At 35.6% G+C, this 22,783-nt stretch overlaps 1 long non-coding RNA gene and 2 pseudogenes across 1 annotated transcript; 2 read left to right on the top strand and 1 right to left on the bottom strand.

Moving 5' to 3' along the window:
- Positions 1–1,594: 1,594 nt before the first annotated feature.
- Positions 1,595–2,438, top strand: LOC141845842 (uncharacterized). The gene is made up of 3 exons (XR_012603304.1): positions 1,595–1,724; positions 1,837–1,997; positions 2,108–2,438. It is a non-coding gene; the product is annotated as an uncharacterized LOC141845842 (long non-coding RNA).
- A 13,613-nt stretch (positions 2,439–16,051) lies between these two features.
- On the top strand, positions 16,052–19,567 carry LOC141846666 (putative disease resistance RPP13-like protein 1; annotated as a pseudogene).
- Positions 19,568–20,400: 833 nt separating this feature from the next.
- On the bottom strand, positions 20,401–22,758 carry LOC141845752 (polyamine oxidase 5-like; annotated as a pseudogene).
- Between the last annotated feature and the right edge of the window lie 25 nt (positions 22,759–22,783).

The following is a 22,783-nucleotide window of genomic DNA, read 5'->3' on the forward strand; positions in this document are numbered from 1 at the left end:
CAATAATTTGATTTAGAACACGTGGATAGATAGATCCAAGAAGAATTATTTGTCCCAAAAAAAACTGGTTGAAAGGTTCCCGTGATCTTAAAAAAAAATTATTATTTTTATATGGAAAACATCCAATTTCATTTTTTTTAGACAAAAATAAAAAAACTCTTTAATGTGGAAAATACCTTCCACAGTTTTTCCAGAACATGGGAGAGAAGAGAAAAAAAAAACTTTAAAATTTTCATGTATTTTTTTTTGGAACGTAGGAAAGAAAATCATGTAATTTTTCATGTTCTCTGTTTTCATATTCTCACATTTATTTTTAAAAAAACTTCATGTTCCTTCTACATTATGAACCATGCAATAAATTAAGTCTATGCTCAATTCAACTTGTTCATAATCAACTTGGAACGAACATGCTATCAATCGCACGGTAAATGCGATATTGTAAACCATGAAATACGATAAAATAGAACCTGACTCTGATAACAATTGAAAGATAAGATGAAATCCATATATATCTCCACAGCGGTATGATAGTGTCGATTTTGAGCTCACATCCTCAAATAAAGGACCACTAGAAGCTCTTCTTTAATGGTCCCAACGGACTTCTTATCGGTATGGATCCCAACGGATCCGACCCCTTAACGGTCCCAATGAATCTCTTACTAGGAGTTCCCACTACATGGATCCGCTCTGATACCACTGTTAAATATGATAGAATTCATATATATCTCCACAACGGTATGATATTGTCCACTTTGGGCTCTACGCTCTCATAGTTTTATTTTTGGGTTCAACTCAAAAGACTTCATACTAATGAAATATTTTTCATCTTATAATCCTAGTATCTTTTCTATTTTCTATGTATATTTATTGTGGGACTTTAATTGTATTCCAATAAGTTATATATGTTACTTCCTCTTTTTCTTGCTTTTGCTGGATTAATATATGCTCAGTTCGATCTGGTATGCATAAACTTGGGCATGAGCAGATAATTAAGGGAAATAACTTTTGCTAGAAAAGTAGAGATCATATGCAAACTCTTTTTTTCCTTTAAAGCATCTTGCATAGCAAATACGCTGCCAATTCTGTTGATTAGAGAAGGAAGTTGAACCTAATTTATACAAAGGTATTCGATCATACTTACGAACATATGAATAATTTTATATGATATAATTTAACTTCTTAAATAATCTGATTAATATATTTTCTTTATAAATATATAATTGTTATATATATATTTTTTTTAAAAAAATAAAATTTGTTACGTCAATGATCTTATACAATTAATTTCATAATTATTTATTTATAAAAAAAAATAAATTAAAAAATTATAATAGATCATGATAAAAAAAAAAATTTATATTCATAGTGCACCGACCGACAGGCGATTGGACAACAGCCCAGAGAGTAGCTAGCATTCAATGAATTATTAATTGCACATGAGCTGTGCATTGAATTAATAATAGCACATGGGCTGTACCATGCCAGACTGACATCTTCCCAATTCCCATGCAGCAACAGCAGCCTCCCTCCCAGCAAGAAATCTCAAATAGATGTTCAAGCAAATAGATGTTCAAGCTTGCAGTCAAATAGATGTTCAAGCAAAACCTACCTCAGATCTCTCATATACATATCATCATCAGCTGATGAGTTGAGCAATTAGGAGATGATGATGCAGCAGCTCTATCCATTACTCTTGCTTAAATCTTCAATCTTTAGTCAGTGAGGTATATATATATATATATATATATATGTTACTTCCTCTTCCTCCTCCTCTTTCTTTTTCTGGATTAATTATTGTTTACTTAATCTCGATCGTATATATGCATATATGCTCAGTTCAGTCTGGTCTGCATAAACTTAGGCACGGGCAAAACCAACCTCTCTCAGATCTCTCATATACATATCATCATCAACTGATGAGTTGAGCAATTAGGAGATGATGATGCAGCAGCTCTATCCATTACTCTTGCTTAAATCTTCAATCTTTAGTCAGTGAGGTATATATATATATATATATATATGTTACTTCCTCTTCCTCCTCCTCTTTCTTTTTCTGGATTAATTATTGTTTACTTAATCTCGATCGTATATATGCATATATGCTCAGTTCAGTCTGGTCTGCATAAACTTAGGCACGGGCAAAACCAACCTCTCTCAGATCTCTCATATACATATCATCATCAACTGATGAGTTGAGCAATTAGGAGATGATGATGCAGCAGCTCTATCCATTACTCTTGCTTAAATCTTCAATCTTCAGTCAGTGAGGTATATATATGTTACTTCCTCTTCCTCCTCCTCTTTCTTTTGCTGGATTAATTATTGTTTACTTCTCGATCGTATATATGCATATTTGCTCAGTTCAGTCTGGTATGCATAAACTTAGACACGGGCAAATAATTCAGAGAAATAGTTTTGTTTTGGCTAACAGAGTAGCTAGGGATCATATGCAAACTCTCGTTTCCTTCTAATTCTGGAAAAAGATCTGAACAAACTCAAATACCATTCAACTATTTTGGTCGATCCTCTTCCTCAAAATATTTGTTCTATCAATTCAATTTGGGTAAAAATTAAAAGATGATACCTTTATAAATTCTAGAGAAACAGATTGGCTGACCAGTCCAAGATATTAAAAAAAAATCTCTAATAGATAATTTTTTTATTTTATAAATTAATATATGACCATATATATTCATACTTTTATAATTTTATTTAAATTTATAAAAAATAATTTATCACCGAGCAGAAGGAAAGATTTAAATTTATAAAAATAAAATAATCATATCTATAAAAAATATAAATTTATAAAAAATAATAATTTTTATTTAATAAAAAAAAATCAAAGAAACGAATTAAGTTAGAAAAAAAGTTGGACTTAACGCTTTTTTTTGTTTTATGATTTATACAACTGTACAAAACTACTACATCAATTGCCTTGTCATTTTTTAGATGAAAACGATATATATCCTACTTTAATTAAATTTCAATTATTGGATATTACTAAATAAAAAAATAATATTTTAATTTGTCGATTCAATTTAGATAAAAATTAAAAGATGCTCTTAATTTTTAAAAATAAGAAAAAGAGATGTAGACTGCGTTTGGGTAAAAAAAAATTTCAACAAATATAATTCATAAAAGCATAATTTTTATTTAAATTTATAAGAGTATTTTTTTTAAAAAATATTTAATAATAAAAAGTATCACATCCATAAATTCATAAGAAAATTATTTATAATTTTATAAAAATAGTTAACACAATAAAAAATTAATCGCAACCAATAAAAGGAAAAAAATAATAATTTAAATTTATAGAAAATAATTTGATAATTTCCATTGATACATTTTTGAATTTATAAAATTAAAACTAATCATATCCTTAAATAAATTTAAATTCCATAAAATAATTTATAATTTTATTTAATTAAAAAAATAATCCTGTGCATCCATTAAACAAATGTACATTAGAAAAAAAAACTTACATTTTTAATGACCATTTGAGATTTTTTTTTTCAAAAAAAAAAAGACAAGATCAAAATTTAATTTTTGCTCATTCACTTCAGTAAAAGATGAAATCCGCCCTAAACCCTAATGGCCCCGCACTATCAATCTTACTATTATCATTTTTGCTCATTCACATTCATTAGAGAAATTGTAAAATTGCAAAATGTACTAATTACATTGTCAATTAGTCATTTATTCGGTCAATAACATTTGGTTAATTAGTTATTATTGCGCAAGTTTGGCTAGCCACTATCCCAACTCTTATTGAATGGCAAAAATATTTCTAAAGATTTGAGAATTTTTTTCTTTACATCCTTTGTATTATCTTATAAGTTTTTCTCATGAAAAAAATATATCCAACAAGATTTTTTTTCCCCCATAAATTCTTCTTCTGATATTTCTTTGGCATAAAAACCATTTAAGATGTTTAATGCCTTTTAACAAGTATAATTTCTGGTAGAGGCTCTCTTTTTATCATGAGGGTATACTTGTCCGCTAGGCTAGACTAGACGGTACCCTTAATGACAATATAAGACATAATGATACAAAACTAATTAAACTTGATTAATGCAATATAAAAATCGATAAATATCTAATATGTAATGCATTATGTATGTCATGTGTACCTATCAAAAATAAAATAAGACGACTAAATTAAAGTATATACATGCCAAAAAAGAAAATAAAAAAAATCAGATATTTTAATGTCAAGCAGGACTGACAAACAATGATATCAAGCAGGGCTGAATTGATGCATCATTCTAAAAATAATATCTTAATAAAGTCTTATTTATGTTCAATAATATCTCAAAAAGATTAAATAATCCAGTAGTTTTATCAATTGAAAAAATTTTATTAACAAAATTTAAATATAAAATTTTAATTAATAATTTTGCATCTTTTAAAAAATTAAATTTTATATAAAAATTTATTTTTAAATTAATAGTTAGAAAACTAAATTTTATATAAAACTATTTTTAAATTAATATTTTATTTAAAAAATATTTTAAATCCGTCCCAAATTCAAATGAAAAATGATGAGAAAAAATTTTATATTTAAAAAAAATATATTAAAGGTCTAAAAAAAATTTAGCCTAGGGCCTCATCAAACCTTGAGACGGCCCTGGACACAAGGATAGTCGATACAACATGTCCTCTATTTGCTAACTAACTTGGAAGTTAAAGGAAAGATATAGTGAGTACAAATTACTTCATGGTATAAGAAAGATAATGTATGATACTAAACAAGGTATAGAGTTTAAAGGAACCATTAATCAATATTGAACTCGGTTTCAAAAAATTAAAATAGCTCAACCTAACCCTACTAATTTAGCTCAGGGTAGTTGAAAATCTTGGCTATGCTATTGCCAGGAATCTAAGATGAATAAATCTTTCAACTAATTTTCTCAACACCTACCTCAAAGATTGGGATCATATAATGAGATAGGTTAATAACAACCTAAATTTTCTCATGAAAAAGATATATCCAACATGAAATTTTTTCCCCATAAATTCTTCTTGTATGACTGAGCTGTCTTGTATGACTGTGTTGTCTTGTGTTAAGATGAGTCGAGCTACCAAGTCGTTGAGTCAGTCGGGTTGTCGTGTCAGTTGAGTGGTCGAGCTGCCAAGTCAGTCGAGCTATCGAGTGGTCAAATTGTCAAGTTGGCCTAGAGGCCCAGCTACCGAGTGCCAAGTTAGTCAAGCTGCCAAGTGGTCGAGCTGTCGAGTGACCAAGTTGCTGAGTTACCGAGTAGGAAGAAGAGATGTTGAGGCTTATATTTGATGCAGTTTTTTTAAAAAATAGATTCATCCCTTCTGATGATGCTTCGAGGTTACGATAAACATCTGTTTCCTAGGATCAATGACAAAATCAGGATCACAACTTAGTACAGGTTATTAGTGGCGAATTGAGTAAGTACCTGAACGTTACACTAAAATAACTGCTGAGTGGGTGCACGGTAGAGAGAAAGAAACAAGGGGGACGGAGGTGGAAGATATGTGTCTACTCCTGTATCTCTGTGTTTAGGGTTTGCCGAGTTGGCTGAGGGGCCGAGCTACTAAGTGTCAAGTTAGTCAAGCTGCCAAGTGGTCGAGCTGTCGAGTGACCAAATTGCTGAGTTACTGAGTGGAAAGAAGAGATGTTGAGGCTTATATTTGATGTAGTTTTTTAAAAATAGATTCATCCTTTCTGATGATGCTTCTAGGTTACGATGAACATCTGTTTCCCAGGATCAACAACAAAATCACGATCGCAACAAAGTACATGTTATTCATGGCGAATTGAGTAAGTACCTGAACGTTATCACTAAAATAACTATTGAGTGGGTGTACGGTAGAGAGAAAGAAACGAGGGAGACGGAGGTGGAAGATATGCGTCTACTCCTCTATCTCTGTGTTTAGGGTTTGCCGAGTTGGCCGACAGGCCGAGCTACTAAGTGCCAAGTTAGTCAAGTTGCCAAGTGGTCGAGCTGTCGAGTGACCAAGTTGCTGAGTTACCGAGTGGGAAGAAGAGATGTTGAGGCTTATATTTGATGTAGTTTTTTTTTTAAAATAGATTCATCCCTTCCGATGATGCTTTGAGGTTACGATGAACATTTGTTTCCCAGGATCAACGACAAAATCACGATCACAATCTAATACAAGTTATTCGTGGCGAATTGAGTAAGTACCTGAACGTTATCACTAAAATAACTACTGAGTGGGTGTACAGTAGAGAGAAAGAAACGAGGGGGACGGAGGTAGAAGATATGCGTCTACTCCTGTATCTATTTGTTTAGGGTTTGTCGAGTTGGCCGAGAGGTCGAGCTACTGAGTGGCAAGTTAGTCAAGTTGCTAAGTGGTTGAGCTGTCGAGTGACCAAGTTGCTAAGTTATCGAGTGGGAAGAAGAGACGTTGAGGCTTATATTTGATGCAATTTGTTTAAAATAGATTTATCCCTTCCGATGATGCTTCGAGGTTACGATGAAGATCTATTTCCTAGGATCAACGACAAAATCATGATCACAACCTAGTACACGTTCGTGGCGAGTTGAGTAAGTACCTAAACGTTATCACTAAAATAACTGCTAAGTGGGTGCAAGGTAGAGAGAAAGAAACTAGGGGGACGGAGGTGGAAGATATGCATCTACTCCTGTATCTCTGTGTCACAACCTCCTTATATAGGAGCTCTGACCATTTGTGGTAGTAAATGATATTAAATGGCCGAATAAAGGTCATTTACTCCTTTCCTCACTTGGCTCTAAAATGTCAGTTGCCGACCATCAATGGTCGGCAGTTTGACCCGAGCGATTATGGATGTGCCATTAACACATCAATCATTTCAAATTCAACCGTTAACGAGTCCATTACGCACTTGAGCAGTTAGTAAAAAGGATTCATGTGGCAAAATGTTAATTAATTTGCTTGGGAAAATTAACACACAAAGGTCGTGCTCTCACATGAATCATCTTTGGTTTAGTGTAATTCAGGTCTTAGATTTGTACCCCTGTGGGCCCGCGTATGAGAGAGGGGCTCTTCCCATACATGTTCACAACTTCAATAGTTGTGATTCAACATAAACTAGCCTTTCAAGCCGCAAACTTGTAACATGCGAACTAAACACTCCCATTCACAACAAGTCTCTTCTGTCTGCCATTATTTTCCATTTATATTTTCAATAATCCATCACAAGAATGGAAATAGAGTATATGATAGCATTCAACAATTGAATCCTATAAATTTTACCCTTTGAACTTTCCCTTACGAAGACATGTCTATTTACTGATTAACCAGTAGACACAATGTTCTTGAACTGTTCCACCGTCTCACTTAGGACTCGTGATCAATTTAGTTTTCATGGATGTGTTCATTCTTGACTATGAACACATCTAATTCTGTGAGAAGTTATAAGAATTATGTCTTTTAATTTTTTTTAAAAGTTGTTTCACTTTTTTCTCACATAGGTAATCTTTCGTGAGTAATTCACATTATTCCATTAGATCATTAAAAGTCGTATATTTACCCTCCATCCTTTACAAGTATCACAGTTAGATTATCCCTTTAAACTTAATTTTTGAAATTTCAAGTCAGCATAGGTTAAGTTTCCTTTGCACCAATATATTACATAAGCATTAAGCTCATTCCTTATAATGAGCTTACAAGTAACTTTCTATTTAACTCTTTGAATAACGAATTCGCTAAGTTATCTTTGTTAGGATTGTTCTGGTGTAATGTGCGTGTTTACACGTTTCGTAAACATGCGCATCGGAAATAAACAAATAATTAACAGCTAATTATTATCAACACACACATGCTAAGATAGGAAATAACAGGTACAAGACATGGCAGAAAATTAAAAATTTTTGAATAATAAATTATTCTAAACACGTACCTCATGGATGACGACGTTGAGTCGTATCGACATCAGTCGAGCGGTCTTAGTCGGAGTCCCACCTCTATTGGTGATCCACACCAAGCTCTCGTCTGGACGGCTTCGGAAACCACAAGTCACGTCATCATCTTTGGTACTAGCTGATGATCGATAACGATCAATTCGAGAGAAACTTTATTTCGGAAACCACGCAACCACGTTTGTCGCGATCGTTTCGGGGCTTTCTAACTATCATCGGAAATTGTATTCCCGATGTAGCTTTCGGTGATCAACGATTGACCACCAATAACGGATAAATAATTGAAAACTCTTTCCAACCATAATAGAACGATCTCTAGCAGCAATTTCATAAATGGCTTCAGGAAAAAAAACAAATCTTTCTTTTCTTTTCCTACACGGCCAAATCAAGCTCCCACACGATCAAGGACCTCCTCTCCTCGGCAGAAAAACAGAAGACCTCTTACACGGCCGAACAAGACCTTCCCTCTTACACGGCTGAACAGAACAAGACAGGGGAGAGGAAGAACAGTGTCGTCAGCGCTTGCGATAACCAGGGTCCGATCGGCGTTGAGCTGGGCTAGGGTTTCTTCCATCTCCGGTGAAGGAGGGCGACGCCACGACTGCTGGAAGACCACGCCTTAACCACCACGCTGCCACTGTTGGAAACCCATGCTGCAACCTTGATGCTGCGATCACCGGAAGCCCACCACGGCGCCCGCGATGCCGCAACCGTCGAAAACCCTGTGCGCACCCGCCGGAAGCCACGCATCAGCACCAGCGATGCCACGACCGCCGAAAGCCCTGTACACTACCGTCGGAAGCCACGCCGCAGCGCCAGTGATGCCGTGATTGCCGAAAGCCTTGTGCGCTGTTGCCGGAAACCACGCCGCGAGAGAGGATTCGTCGGTGGCTAGGGAAGGAACGACGTGTGCGTCAGAGCATGGGTGTGCGTGGGCGGCGCGCAGTTGGCGGCGCTTACAAGGGTCGGGGAGGAACGCCGCGAGGTGAAGTCGATGAACAGGGATTTATAATCACGCGATTCACGTTGTTTTAAGGAGTAATAGTGTTTTTAATTAAGGGTTTTCTTTTCCTTTTATTTCTTCCACGGCAGCCCAAAAGAAATAAAAAACAAAAACCCTAAACCCATGAACCAATAAATGAAAATCAATCGGACCAAACCAATTAGGATTTGGGCTTAGACCAGGTTCGGTTTAGATTAGTTTTGTATCAAACCAGGTTTATTTTGATTCGCTTGGTTCACTAACCAAACGAACTCTTATTTAATCCAAACCAGTTTTGTTAGTTTCATCTTCCCAAGACGAAGCTTCTCATCTCTTCCATTTTACCAAAACATCTTCCATCATGAACCAAACCAAGTTGGTTCAATTCAGTTCAAAATCTAATCATTTGGTTCACTAACCAAGTGATCTCTGATTTGAACGAAATTAGTTTCGTTCGTTTCGTTTTCGTAAGGCGAATTCCATCATATTGTCCTTTGTCCAGTCCAATCAGATTTTATTTCTCTCATTCTAAGAATCTATTCTCAAACTCGTTTTAAGTACTTCGGAGAACTTGTAGTGCGTATGACCTAATAGGTTTCCGATTATATTGGTCGTCTGTAATTAATTATTAATTACGGAACGATCATGAGTGACATCTAGTAGTACATCATGACCCCCAATTGATCGGAAAATCAACGATTGATTTCAGAATAATTCTAAATCTTTCGGAAGCTTCAATTAAACATGCCTCGTTCTTTTCATCGTCTTATACCCGCTTGGTTCAGGACATGGTCTATGTGTCGGTCCCCACTAGGCTGACTATGTTACACCTAGCCCAAGCTGCTTTCTTGTCCTGTGGATTCAAGTTACATGTACAGGTATCCAAGAATACTGTAATCTTGACATGTAATGCTTTGAACAAAGACTTTTAGTAACAATCTTGACAAGCGGCCGCAAGGTATACGTCTCCTTTTTCAAGGAGCGATGAATCCTCTGTGGACTATTCAAACACCTTCGGGCACTTCGACTTATACCCAATCATCTTGGGTCCACATCTCGGAGATGCTTGCTTAAGATGTCAAAGTATAAGCCTCCATGACCAAGGTAATTGAATACCGCAAATCAAAGGAAACTCGCACTTATACTGCACTGAAATCTTCATTGGCATGTGAATCGAATCATATGAAGTCTCAAAGCAGGTCACTCCAATGAACTGGTTACCTTTAACCAGCATCTACGTTTAACTCTCAACATTCAATGTCTCCAGCCATGAGATCAGTTACTTAGCTAACCAAGGAGTTTAAATGTGCTAATCTCGACAAAATCGATAACGTCTGTGTTTATCAATTCCTCGACTAGGGATAATTTCAATACATTCATAATTGCACATGTAGAGATGCTCACTAGTTGTGATCAAATCACAAATTCTCTCATGCTATGAATTGTATTGCGGACATTCAATATTTAAGTTTAAGATCCAATCAAACATATATAGAATGTGCACTCAAATAGTGAATTTTATTTATTCAATTAATAGTATAACCGTAAGATGATTGTCTTAGGATACTCCTCAAATTTAACAATCTTTTGATTTTACATAATCAACTGTGATAACTTTTGTTGAGAGTAGCTGTCTAATGGTATTGTATCTACGACGTATATATCTAGACTTATCATTATACAGATGGTTCTATGCCCGACTAATTACAGATTGATTATCACAATGTATGCAAACTACTAACACAAGTTTCGACCATCTAAGAATATCTTCTAAAAATTGTCAAGTCATTTAGCCTCTTCACCATATTTGTCCAAAGCTACAAATTTAAATTCCATTGTGGATTTAGTTATTACGGTTTGATTAGAAGATTTCCACAAAATATCTATACCTCCCAAAGTGAATAAATATCCACTAGTAGATTTTGAGTCTTTCATGTTAGATATCTAATTTACATCGTTGTATGTTTTAATCACAGTAGAATATCTCGTATAGTATAGTCCATAATCACGAATATACCTTAAGTACCTCAGTATTCTTGTTATTTCTTTTCAATGTATCTCGGTATTCTTGTTTCCGTTTTAATGTTCAACACCAAAACATGTATCTAATTAGTTTACTCACTGTGTATGCTAAGTCTAATCGTATATAACTCATCAAGTATATCAAACTTTCAATCATTTTGAAGTACTCTATCTGATAAATATTCTCTCCTCGATTTTTTAATAGATGTTGGCTTATATCTATCGGAGTTCATGTCAACACAATATCACTCTTAGTGAATTTCTTATGAATTTTATCTAAATAATAGGACTTACTTAGAACAAGTTCTTCTGATATTTTAAGAAATTTGGTTTCTAAAATTACATCAGCTAGCCCATGTGCTTCATGTCGAATATGGAGTTCAATATTTTTTTATGGATTTAATTATCTTATCATTGTTCCCAATGATAAAATATGTCATCTACATAAAGGCATAGTCAACTTGTATTTAATATATACACATTTGTCACATTCATTGATTTTAAATTCACTCTCCTTCATGGCATTATCAAACTTTTCATGCCACTGTTTAGGAGCTTATTTCAAGTTGTATAACGACTTCATCAATGTACAAACCTTGTTTTCTTGTCCTGGCATAGAAAACCCTTTAGGTTGCTCCATGTAAATTTTCTCTTCTAAATCCTCATTTAAAAAGACCATCTTTATATCAATTTGATGTATTTTCAAATTTCATATAGCGACAATAACTAATGACACTAATGAAAGTTATTCCAGATACCAGAGAATATGTATCAAAGTAATCAAGGCTTTCACATTGTCAGTAATCTTTAATTACCAATCTGGTCTTGTATTTATCAATTGTGACATCTTTATTTTCTTTTTGAAAATTCATTTGCAACCTAGTGGTTTACTTATCGGAGATAGATCCACAAGTTCTCAAATGTGGTTTTGCAAGACATAGTCAATTTTAGATGTAATTGTCTCTTTCCATTGAGGTCCCTCAGAAGAGCTTACTACTTCTGAGTAACACTGGGGTTCACTTTCTAACATGAATGTGATGAAATTCGTTCCATAGGATTTTCCCACTCGAACTCTTTTACTTCGTCTCAGCTCAACCTCAATTGGTTCATATGCATCTTCTTCTTATGATTCAAATGCTTGTTTTAAGGAATTTTCTTCCTCTCGGATTTTATAAGGAAACAATACTTGAAGAACGAGGTATTTCTCGATTTAATAATCGAGTTCTTTTGTATCTTTGATATGACACACATAAAGAACCAATAAATACTGTTATGTGCATATCCAATAAATATGCAATTAACAATCTTTGGTCCTATCTTAATCCTTTTCAGATTAGGCACCAAAACCTTTGCAAGACACCCTTACACCCTTAAGTATTTGTTGAATGACTATCTTTTGTTCTACAACTCATAAGGGCTCTTATTTATTTTCTTTTGGGGCACCTTATTCAAAAGGTAATTAGCTGTTAACATAATTTTCCCTCATATGTGCTCTAGCAGTCCAAAGTTTAATAGAAGAGCATTCAACATCTTTTTGAGAGTGTGATTCTTTCGCTTGGCACCACCATTTTATTGATCTCATGTTCAGCACAACTCAACAAACGATGATACATATTCACCACCTTGGTCACTTCGAACCATCTTAATCTTTTTATTAAGTTGGTTTTCAATCTCATTCTTGTAGGGAATAAATTTCTCTATAGCTTCATCTTTATTTTTGAGAAGATACACATAATAATATTTTGTGTTATCTGCAAAAGTGATGAAGTATTTGTTCCCATAACGTATCGGTTCCCTTTTAGGTCACACACGTCATTGTGAATTAGGGCGAGTGATTTACTATTTCTTTCAACATGTTAAAAGGATGACTTTATCATGTTCGCTTCAACACAAGTCTCATGTTTGTGTTTTAGGTCAAGGTGGAATGTAGATATGCTTTGTATGTTAATTAATTAACGCAATGCATCGTAGTTAACATGACCTAGTCTTCTATGTCATAACAAATAAGACTCAAGTACATAAATGGAAGAACTTTCATTTTTATTGATCTTTAGACCTAATGGTCATTACACTAAACTTGAATAGCCCATCAGTTACATAATCCTTTCCTACAAATATTTCATTCTTAGATAGAACAACTTTGTCTGACTAAAAGATAATATGAAAGTCATGCTTGCTAGGGGTGTCAATTCGAGTAGGTCAGGATGGGTTCGGATTGGATTGAAATAAAATATTATTAAAAAATCTCAACTTAAATCCAACCGAACTTGAATTCAATTCAAAATCCTAAACCCAAACTCGTATAACCTGAGCAACCAGAAAAATCCAAAGACTTTGAAAAAAAAAATCTTTTGTGATATTTTTTTTGATAGTTCTTCACTTTTATCTCAATATTTTATGATTTGATCATAATCATACTAATATTACATAAAATATTTTAATTTTCAAAATAAAATTTGATTTAACTCCTCAAAAAATCCCTTAAATCCCAAATTTAGGCCAACCCAAGTCAACCCGGGTTAACCCAAATTCGACTCAAACCCAATCCGAACTTGATCCGAACCCTCAACCCTAAGCTAATTTTTTCGGATTGGATCAAATCGAGTTGATCGGTCGGGTCTATATATTTGACACCCCTAATGCTTGCTCAGAAGTAATCCGAATATCAAATTCTTTCAAATCTCCAGAGCATACAGTACATTGTTTAGAGTCAGCTGCTTGTCCGAGGTCATCTTCAACACCACTTTCCCTTACCCCTTGATGTTCGAAATTACTGAGTTTCCCATGAATAACTTTTCTCCATCTTTGAATTCTTCAAAGTTGTGGAGAAATTCCTTGTTGGAGTACGCATGTCGGGTAGCATCGGTATCAATCCACTTCTATCTCGGGTTGGAACACACCAGGTTCACTTTGGAGACCACAGCGCAGAGGTCCATGTCTTTGATTTTGTTCATCAAGTTGGCCTCTTGTTTCTTCCTTGCCTTCTTGCATTCCGAGAACTTGTGACCGACTTTGTCATAGTTGTAGCATTTATTTGAGAATTGCTTCTTAATGCCTCCTCTGGGTCCCACTTTGGAAGATACCAGATTCTTCCTTTTTGAATTTTGATTGTGCTTGATAACAATGACTTTCACAATAGCCTGAGAGGACATCTTCTCTAAACTCTTGTTATCTTCCTCAATGTGAAGTCTAAAAATGAGTTCCTCAACATTTATCTCCTTCCGCTTGTGCTTCATGTAGTTCTTAAAGTCCTTCCAATCGGAGGCAACTTTTCAATGATAGTCGTTGGAATGTTTCACTCAGCATCATGTCCTCTGAGTGAATCTTGTGCAAAATCACCAAAGCTCCTGAACTTGGCTGATAATCGTGTTAGAGTTAACCATCTTGTAGTTTAGGAATAGGCCAACAATAAATTTTTTAACCCCTGCATCCTCCATCTTGTGTTTCTTATCCATGCACTCCTACAGTTCTTTAGTTCTTTTCATGTTATACACAGTGTATAGCGAGTCGACAGTTGAAGATGTAGTTTTGATATAAGAACTCTGAATGGTTCCATGCTTCTACTACAATGATGGTTTGAGCATCACTTACACCCTCAAGCTTGGAAGACTTCTTCGTCAAGAACAAAGTCAAGTTCAGCATGGTTAGGGAGAAGAGCACTTTCTATTGCCACCGCTCGAAGTTCAATCTCATGAACTTCTCTACCTTGCGTTCATGATTGATTAGAACATTTTAATCGAGGCAAAGAGGCTTGTTGGGCAGTCTGCTTCTTAAAATGACCATCTCAACAGAACAAATCTCTTTTAAAACTGTTGCAGATATTTGCTAGAGTTACAAGGAAAAAGTTTGAAAATCAGATTTATCTGTCAGATAGCCTGAGCAGATAATCTCATGATGCCAAGCACGGAAGGATGAGCTGCTTGGAATGGTGAATTGCCTTGTATGGTCGAGCTGCCTTGTGCTGAGCCGGCATGACCAAGAGTTGAGCTGCTGAGTGCTGAGGCGGCCAAGCTACTGAGTTAACCGAATGATCCAGTTGCCGAGTCGGCCACTGTCGAGATGTTGAGCCATCAAGTGTGTAGTCAGCCCAGCTGCCGAGTGACTGAGTTGTTGAGTGGGAAGATGAGATGTCGAGGTCTATGTTTGATGCAGTTTTCTTAAAATATATTCCCCCCTCTGCGGCGAAAAGTTATAATGGACATCTATTTCCAAGATACAATAACCAAATCATGATCGCAACCTAGCATAGTTGTTTGTGGCGAATTGAGTAAGTACCCGAACACTATCACTAAAAGAACTGCCAAGCGGGTGCACGACAGAGAGAAAGAAACGAGGGGAATGGACGTGGAACGTATGCGTCTACTATTGTATTCTGTCCTGTCCAAGGTGACAACCTCCTTATATAGGAAATTCGATCCTTTGTGGCAGTAAATGATATTAAATGGTCAAATAGTCCTTTGGCCGCTTGGTTCGAAAACACCCACGGCCATCAATGGTCGACCGTTTCACCAGAGCGGTTATGGATGTGCCATTAATGTCGATTATTTTAGATCCGACTATTAATGTGTACATTATGCACTTGAGCAGTTAGCAAAACGATTTATGTGACAAAACATTGCTTGATTTTCTTGGGCAAATTTTATCATGACTAGTCCGGCATTCGACGCACACAGATCATGCTCTTACAAGAATCACCTTTAGTTCAATGCAATCCAAATCTTGAATTTGCACTCTTGCGGGCCCACACGTGAGAGAAAGCCTCTCCTCATACATGTTCACAACTTAAATAGTTGTAATTCAACATAAACTGACCTTTCAAGCCACCAAATGTGAGACTAAAAACTCTCATTCATGATGGAGTCTGTTCCATCCACTACTCTTTTCCATTCACATTTCCAACAAAAGATATATCCGACATGTTATTTTCCTCATAAATTCTTCTTCTCATATTTCTTTTGCATAAAAGCCATTTTAGATGTTTAATATCTTTTAATAGGTATTATTGTTACTTCTTCACAATTAGTTTTTGATATAAAGGCTCTCTTTTTCTCATAAGAACAAACAGAAGTTGATAAGAACGCAAGCATAGCGCAGTAAGTATTCCAGTGCAAATTCTGATCTGGCCTTGAGCAGTTGACATCCGTCTCAACAAATGGCAGTGGTCCTAGACTTTTTTGTTACAAGATGCCTTGGCAAATTATCCGATTTTATTGAGGCAGAGATAGATAAAGTGCTAGGGGTTGAAAATGAAATTAAGAAGCTTTATAGAAATTTATCAAGAATCAAGTCCCTATATTCAAGATGCAGAAAAAAGAAGACATAGAGATTCTGCGATCAACAATTGGGTGATGACATTAAAAGACATCATGTATGATGTAGAAGACATACTTGACCATTGCATAGTTGAAGGTGGAAGATTATTGAAAGTTCAACCATTTGCTTCTTCAGGGGTATGCTCTCCGATCAGTTTGCTTTCATCTTGCTTCAGCGTTCTAAGTTCCGCAGAGACATTTGGAGCAAAATAAAAAAGTTAATGATAGACTTGAAGCAATCAAAGAGGTCAATAATGTTGTACACAAGTTAGTAGCACACGAACATGAAATAACTAAATAAGTAACGTCATTGCCAACCTCTTCCACACAAATGGCAACAGATGTTGTAGGGACACAAATTGAAGATGCTGCCCGAAATGTTAGTTTCAAAGATAGAGCATAACAAAAAAATGTGTAGTATGTTTGGAATTTCTGGGATTGGCGGAATAGGCAAGACCACTCTAGCACAAAAAATATTCAATGATGAAATGGTGAAAGAACAATTTTCAAAAAGAGTGTGGTTACATGTATCCAAGGATTACTCTCAGATTGACATACTCAAACAGGTATTGAGAGGTATAGGAGGGCATGATGATGGAGTTCAAAGTAAAGCAGAAATTGAAGACAGAATTGTTTCTCTTCTTTCAAGAAAGTTTGCTTCTTGTACTAGATGATATATGGAGTGCAAATGTATGGATGGATTTGCTCAGAAATGTCATTTTGAACGGGTCTGGTAGGAATGTTATCTTATTTACCACTAGGCATAAAATGTGGGAAGAGCAATGAGAGCAGATTTTGTCCACCATGTTGAGAAAATGCACGAAGACAGTGGTTGGGAATTAATTAGAAAGATTGTTTTTGGAGACGAGGATGGATTAATAATTTCTGAATTGAAAGAAGTTGGTATGAAAATTGTTAGAAAATGTGATGGTCTTCCTCTGGCAGTTAAAGTGATGGCTGGTGTTTTATTTCACAAGGAAAGGACTAAGAGGGAGTGGAGAAAAGTTGTTGAAAATGATTTATATTTTATAGAAAGGGAGTGATGATGAACTATCCAGTGCTTTATACTTGAGCTATGAGGATTTACCTAGTCACCTCAAACAATGTTTTCTTAGTTGTGCTTTCTACCGTGACATATCAAGTCAAGATGACATAATCCGTTTGTGGGTGGCCGAAGGGTTTGTGATTGAACAATCAAATAATTTGATGGAAAATATTGCAGAAGACTACTACAGAGAACTTATTGCAAGAAACCTTTTGCAAATGGACTCATAGATTTGTAGATGATTAGAAAATTTGTTATGCATGATGTTTTACGATCTTTTGGGCAAAAGCTTATGGAAGAGGAAGGGATTATCATTAATAATGCTCAATGCACAAGTACAAATTCTTTGACAAAGATTCGTCGTTTGTCCATCTCAACCCAAGGTGATGTGTTATCTCTTCCCAATGTGATAATAGAGCAAAAGTGTTTAAGAGCCCTACACCTCGTTAATTGTCCTCAAATCAAGCAAATAGAGAATCATGCATTTGAAAGTTTAAAATGTCTCAGAGTCTTGCATTTGTGTGATACATCCATAGACAGCCTCCCAAATTCTCTTATGAAATTGTTTCATCTAAAATACTTGGATCTTGATCGAACAAAGATTAGAAGGCTTCCTGAATCCATTGGGTGTCTTGCAAACCTGCAAACTTTGAGTCTCTCGTGGTGTGAATCACTGCATGAACTTCCAAAGGGGATCACAAGGTTGAGCAATTTGAGGTGCCTTCGAATTGATGGTACTCCGCTCACCCATGTTCCAAAGGGAGTTGGGAAGTTGAAAAATCTCAACGATCTTGAAGGATTTTTGGTCGGCCATTGTGACTCCATGAACAGGATGGATGGAGGTTGTGACTTGGACGAGTTGCAATACTTGTGCAACCTAATTAATCTGTCTATTGATAAATTGGAAAGGGCAACAACGAGAGGAAACAGAAACTTTGTGCTTGGGAACAAAACGTTTCTTAGGAGATTCTTTCTTGCATGGACAATGAATAATAATGAAAATAATGAGGAGCAAAGCACTGAGGCGGAGAGGATATCCAACCAACTTAGTCCTCCACCGACCCTAGAAGAGCTTGTGATCGAAAATTTCCCTGGTCAACAGTTTCCAGCATGGATGGTTTCTACTTCTATACATGATTCATTGGCTGACCTAACAAGGTTGAGGCTTTACAATTTCCCATCATGTGTGGTGCTCCCTCCATTGGGTCAACTACCCAATCTTAAATCCCTACAAATTGAAGGAGGAGAAGCAATCAAAAATATTGGGCCTGAATTCCTCGGCTGCAGAACGCCTGCTTTCCCAAAACTTGAGTATCTAGAATTCAAAAACATGCCCAATTGGGAAGCATGGGTATTGCATGTGGCAGATGATGAACCTAACGAGGATGTTCATGCAGCCAACCTCAATTTGTTTCCTAATCTGGAAAAATGTTTCCTCATCCACTGCCCAAAGCTGAAAAATAGCATCCTTCCACCAACAAGGTTTTTGCAAATTAATCTCTGTCCAAATTTGGAATATGTGAAGAAGGTCGGCATGTTGCAGAAATTGGAAGTTATTTTCCCCTCAGAGATACAACAGCTTCCACAGTGGGTATCAAGCCTGATTAATGCGACTTTGCATACTTTGCAAACATTTTCCATGGAATGCAATTCACTTCTACTAGATAGTTGCAGTAAAGGGAAGCAGAATTGGCACATCATTCAACAAATTCCAAAAGTTACTATATATAGCATTGATCGTGAAAGGCGCTTATTGCTCAGTAAGGACTCATACAAATACGAAATAAAGGATGAGTTTGGAAGTTTCATCACCCTTGTAAGTCCTCTTATCATCTATTTTCTTACCATTGCTTATTGCATATCTTTCAATTTGTTAGGAAAAAATAAAACTTGTACAACTATTTTATTCTATGGACAGGATCAACCAAGCTTCAATGGCTAATTGTTTCCTCCATTATGATCAAGGTTAGTAACTAATTAATGGTGGATTTTATAATATCATCACCAATAAAATATACTTGTTTCTTTATTTCTACTTGAAGGTAGCTTGTTGGAATTGGTATAATTTGATCAAGGCGTGCATATTTCCACTAGATCATATTGGTGTTTGGTGATACACTGCTTCAATCTATATATTATTTATCCTCGGATTCTAATGTTTGTAGGCTTGCATCTCGTCTTTTATTTGTCTAAAGCTACTCTGTCGTGGAAAAAGATTATTTGTCTATGTATTTAGAATCAATATTTTGGATTGTATATTGTAACCTGTAAGCTACTTATTTGTGTCTGCTTTCTCATATAATGCTTTGAATGGTACATTGTAAGTTATGAGTTATTTATTGTTTGAATGATATAAATTATTATTTGTGCTCTCTATCTATATTGAAATGTTACCATTCATTCTATTTCTTTAAAATTATACAGAACTCCTTTTTCATATGTTTATAACATGGAAGTTCGAATCTTATTGCTTTTGGATTCATGATGAGTTATCATAGTTTGTGAAGTTTAAGAAGAGAGAGAATGATAGAGATAAAAAAAAACATTATATTTTTTCCTCTTTCCTCAAATTCTTTCACTCTTTTCTTCTCATCATCAAAATAAATATAATTTTTTCTCTTCTCTTCCCAGCTACTTTCCCTCCCTCCCTTCAGCTCTTTCTCTCTTCAGGAGTAGACAAAGCTTGAAAAGTAGAGGGGGCACCAACCAGAGATAGGAATATAAATGAAATCCAAATGAGATCGGACCTACAACGCTACATGGTTGCTCAAACAAACACAAGCTCAAGCCAAAGAAACATGAACGTATGGTACACCATGACAAACATTTGAATACAGGTTAATTGAAAAGAATGCTAATTAAGATTGTACACATGCTCAAGCATGTAGTAGTGTATTTGGCATTTCCTTTTAGCATAAGAGTGGTAGTTTTGTTCTGATTGAAAATTGCCAATGGATGGTTATCTTTGGAAAATCAGAAGACAGTACAAATATACAACAATAAACATTGCAAGTAAATAAGGCAGGTAAAAGAAATTGACAAAGAAAGATGAAATAGCAATACTTAATAAGTTCTAAGGAATGATAATAGATGGCATACCGTCCATCATATCATAGCAATTGTGATGGTATGAGGTACATAGGTTTACATCCTAGAAATTTGAAGAGTAACCACAGCTTTCACAAAATCCTCTCTCATTACGAGCTGAAAGAGATCCGATACACCATGCTGAAGTGCTAGACGCCTTCGACAAACTCTAGCAGTCATTATTCAAGAGGTGTTAGTTCCATGGACAGACCTAGAGTGATCATCGCTTGCTGCTTTACCAGCAAAATACAAATTGTCAACGAGAGCACAAAATCTCTCATACGGATCGGTTGGTTTCCCAACTAAATCACAAGAATAGGCCCCAAGAGAATCTAGATCAGGTACCCCAATGTGAAATCAAATGTTGAAGAATTTGTTACTAAGTTTCCATTTTGATGTTTTGAGAACTAAACTAGTGAGGGACAAATAAGATGGAAGCAAAGAAACAAACTGGTTTTGTTGCATTTGGTATCATTTTCTCACAAATTCAACAGCTTCTTTGTTGGAAAGTTTCTCTATATCATAAATAAATCTTCCAGCAGTCATGTAGACAAGAACAAGATGTCCGTAGCTTTGTGAAGGTTTAGGAAATAGCCACAGGCATATGATGTCTGTGACACCAGTCCTAACACTTCCACGTTAGGCCAAAATACAGTGTTAAAGCGAAGAGCAACCTTATTTTCAATGCCAACACCAAGATGATCAGATTGCAGAGAGTTTCCACTCTAAAAGCCTAGGCTCAAACTCTATAAAATCCTGCACTATAACTACTATCCTATTGCCACGTTGAGTAATCCTAAACTCTATAAGATTTCCATCCTGCACTATAACTATTATCCTATTGCCACGTTGAGTAATCCTCTTCATCCTGATCCAAAATATGGGAATTGGTCATGCATATAAATTAATTAAAATTGAGCCAAAAGAAATAATAAATAGAAGGCATATCACATACTCAAGTGACTAATTCTTTCCAAATAAAATGTGATGAGCAGAGATGCTAAAGATTGTTTCTGAATTAGCGAGACAATAAATAAATTTAGAAGTTTAGGTATCAAAAAATGCATACACATGAAGACAATGTTAATATGAGAGCATTTCTACAGTCAAAGGACAAAGTTATACATCACTATAAGAAGCATGATGAGATGATAAACATAAGCTAAATCCGAGAATTACACCTAGAAGTTTAGTGTGTCAAAACCATACCTATGATTCAAGCGAATATCAATGTTCTTTGCAAGTGCCTGTACAATAGGATGATAGCCTTTCACCATAATTCCATGACCACCAGAAAGAACATGCTCCTTCATCCAGAAGAAGGTTAGTTTAAAAAACATGTTCTCCAAACTTTCCATTTCAAGTTGCAAAGAGGTCATCTAAACATTACCGGCAAAATTAAGGAAAACAAGACGATACCTCTGAAAGAGTGAAAGTACTGATAAAACTCGTATTTGTCGTGATACGATATCAAACAATATCACTGAACCCCTCTACACTAATATAGCATAGGGATGACTCGGGTCGTCTCTCAATGAATGTAACGACCGAATGATAATTTATAGGATTGATTTATTCATAAATGAGTTTAGGGATGGATTTTAAACTGTAAATGCTAAAGGCGAACAATGAGAGACAACTTAACCTATCCTAAACTACGATTGCAACAAATCATAAAAGCACAAAGCAATTAAAGGAACCTAAGCTAACCTAACATATTTGCATCAAATAGAAATTAAAGAAAACTCAGCTAGGAATGCAACCCATGAAATCAAAAAGCAACAATATTACCTAATCTAATCTATTGACATAAAGGAAGCAAGCAAGTAAACAATCAAACATGGATAACAGTATAGAAACAAACTAACAATTGAACTGATCAACTCCAAATTGAGTGCAAAGTCTAAGTATCAACATGGGCATCCAAGCTTAAACTGATTGAAAATTAAACTAAACAATGTTGAAGAGAGGAATTAACAACTAGAGAATTCCCTAAGCTTGTATCAGTCGGATCTACAATGAATGGTGCTCGGTTGATGGCTAATCAATGATTATCTGCTTACTGGTGGGGTTGGAGTTGAACTGGATGTGAAAGGGAATGAAATTAGGGTTCCGGCAAAGGTTGGGAATCCCCAATCTCTTTGGTCGGCCATGGTGAATGGCGGCTTTGGGTATGCGCAGGGAGATGACTCTCGGGTTTGAATGAAGGTAGATAACCAACCGATGAAGAAGAGAATCTTCTTAACCCCCTTGGAAGACCAATTCTTGCCGCTTTCCGGCAATGGGAATCCCCATGCTCCGGTTGAGTTTAAAATTCCCGGTGGTGATTGAAGAGCGAACGACGATGGGTGAAAGAGCCTCGGTGGATTGCGTTGATGGATGAAGGTTGGAGGATGAATCGGGAATAGAGCAGGGAACCCCTTGACCGGCGGTGCCTGGA

Source organism: Curcuma longa, chromosome 15, assembly GCF_044706935.1.
Source record: "Curcuma longa cultivar G26 ecotype Majalengka, Jawa Barat chromosome 15, ITB_CL_G26_1.1, whole genome shotgun sequence".
In the NCBI taxonomy this organism is placed as follows: Eukaryota; Viridiplantae; Streptophyta; class Magnoliopsida; order Zingiberales; family Zingiberaceae; genus Curcuma; species Curcuma longa.